This window comes from Sinocyclocheilus rhinocerous, unplaced genomic scaffold, assembly GCF_001515625.1.
Source record: "Sinocyclocheilus rhinocerous isolate Xijiao unplaced genomic scaffold, SAMN03320098_v1.1 scaffold2159, whole genome shotgun sequence".
Taxonomy (NCBI): domain Eukaryota; kingdom Metazoa; phylum Chordata; class Actinopteri; order Cypriniformes; family Cyprinidae; genus Sinocyclocheilus; species Sinocyclocheilus rhinocerous.
Genome location: NW_015645106.1, coordinates 166134 through 168970, shown reverse-complemented (window position 1 = coordinate 168970; position 2837 = coordinate 166134). Strand labels below are relative to the sequence as shown.

Below are 2837 nucleotides of genomic sequence, written 5' to 3'. Positions count from 1 at the left end.
CAAAAGCAGATAACTCCACATTTCATGTTTAAGAGTTTAAAAAAACACTAGTTTCATCTTTGTAATCTCCTCAGATGACAGTGTTGATGCCTGACAAACGTTGTTGTTGTTGTGATCATAGACTGTATGGATGTGATTACACGCAATACACGGAGCTTTTCCCTCACCATTGTAACGCGCTGCTTTTGCAAGCTTCCGTGAAAATGTTTCAGCTTTTATTTTCCTTTTTCGCCCTGAAGAAGATATCACAGGTTCATCAAGTTCGTCGAAATTATCCATCCTCGATCACTTTTAGTCAGCTTTGACGAAACTCCTCTCAGCTAGCACGTCTTTTCAAAGTGAAAGTAGCCTTGTCACCTGACCTGAATACAGCGCGCTGATTCGCTAAAATGGACTTATCGGCTTCTGTTCAGTGTTGCCAATTCTGCGGTTTTCCCGCGAAATTGGGCTACTTTCAGTGTCGCCAACTAATTTTTGCTAAATGATGTCACTGCGCGATGACGTCATTACGTAATCACGACGCAAAATTGTGTCGCTACATCAAATCTCAGCAAACAATATATTTTGTGTTAATTTAGATTTGTTCGTAAAATAATATAAATGCATATTAAAATGTAAATAACCATTTTTATTAAATTTAATTATTGAAAACGTACACATTTTTGAACAATTACAATTTATTTTTTGTTAGCTAGTAAATAACTAAAACTACACATTCTGAACAATTATATTTTTAAGTGGTGTATTAGTAGTTAGTTAGTATATTACACTCTAAGACAAGCTACTATGTTATAATGAAGGAATTTTCCGTATTGATTTTTCCACTGGTTTTTTACCTGCATTTTTAATTACACATTGTAATTTGTGTTTTCAGGTTACAACGGATAATGCCCTGGAAAATTACTAGTACCTTTTCCATTTTTGTAGATATTTTTCTTACTAACTGATCAACAACCGCAAGTACAAGCTACTAACAAAGTGTAACATAAATGAACAATTATTCAATTACTAAATTATTTAATAATTATTATTATTATTAAATTGAACAATTGAAAATAGAAGCTAGGTGTGTACTACTAGGCATCTTTGGATTTCTCTTTTTGTGCCATTTAGATGGTAAATGTGTGCCTTTTTATCGTTTGAGTCACTTATCAAAAGTTGCTAAAAGTTGCCAAATTAATTTTAAAAATAGCTAAATTTGTTGCTAGGTGCTTCTGGAAGAAAAAGTTGCTAGGGTAGTCTGAAAAGTTGCTAAATTTAGCAACAAAATTGCTAAGTTGGCAACACTGGCTACTTTAACACTGTTGCCGCGGGTTGTTTTCCATGTCCGCGGGTTGAAGCGACTCAAATAACATCATATTTATCCCCTGGAATGCAAATTTTAGCAGGGGAACCCCACCAAAAAACGTGTATTTTACCCCCCCGAATGCGATTTTTAACTGGGGGAACCCTCGAAACGCGATTGGGCTAGTTTTGGGCTGGTTTTGAGTAGCGATTGGGCGGGTTTTCTTGTGAAAACCTGGCAACCCTGCTTCTGTTCACAAACAGCAAGGGTGCTTGTCGGCTTCTGCAGTAAAACGTGAACTCGCGATGCCTTGAAAGTGGACAAAACTAGCTTTTTAGACAAAATGCGTTTAGGGTTCAGATCGCGCTATATGTGGAGAATAATGCACGGCACTCAGCTCTTTTTTTTTTAAGTGGCATTTATCGGTTTTTCCATATGTTTTGGGTGAATATTTTGGTGCCACCTGCCCTTACAGATGAGCCACACTTGGTGATTTCTAACTGAATTTTTTAGTAATGTCATTGTAAACTCTTTGTGTGTGTGTGTGTGTGTGTGTCCAGTCGCCGTACTTCACTCGCGTGCAGCCGTCATACGGGCCCATTTCCGGAGGAACGAGGATCACTATTCACGGCAGTCATCTGAACTCGGGCAGCGCCGTCTCCATCAAGATCGGACTCAACACCTGCCGCTTCGAGAGGTGCGCTGATCTGAACGTGACATTGTTATTTCCATCAGTCAACACTGTAGCATTTTCAAAACTAAATCAGATGCATTTTATTCAAGCTTACACTTCTACATTCGTCCCTCAGTGTTGTTATTGTTAATTATATCAAAAGCTGTTAAAAATCATTTTCGTTAATTGAAATTATGCTGAAATGAAATGAAATAAAATAGAAGTATTAGGGTAAAAACTTCAAATTGAACCAAATTTAGAAATAAGTTAAATGACTTAATTACTAAAACTTAAAACCGAAATAAAAACAAATTAATAGAATATTAAAAATAAACTGACAAAAGCACATAAAATTACTAAAACTTGAACAAAAATGAAAATATAAAATAAAATACTATATATTATATATATTTTATAAACAATATTATATATTTTTTTTAAAACAATATTTTTATAGGCTATATAAACCATACTAAAATAACACTGATTTCTCCAGCAAAAGAGCACCACAACACTGACATGTTTGTGATTTGAATTTATTGGAATACTGTTTAAATACCATATTTCATCCCAAACTCAAGAATTAAATGTTGCACAAAGAAATTGAAACAATTAAGAAAATATCCTCATTCTCATTACCAAAATGCATCTGGATGTTTTACTTTGGACTTTATTTTACCAGTGTTCTCAGTGTTGATATAATGTATTATAATAATTTCTAAAATACATATTTTAATATAATTTTTATATATACATACAATGTATATATTTGCAATTGCACAGTTTTGGCACAGTACAAAAAAATAATAGCATTAAAATATGATTCTTATCATATTTTAATGCTATTGTGTGTGTGTGTGTGTGTGTGTGTGTGTGTGT

General features: G+C 34.0%; 1 pseudogene; it reads left to right on the top strand.

Annotated features, from left to right (window-relative positions):
• LOC107705818 (plexin-A1-like) overlaps nt 1-2837 on the top strand; it is a 40953-nt pseudogene that overhangs the window by 12109 nt on the left and 26007 nt on the right.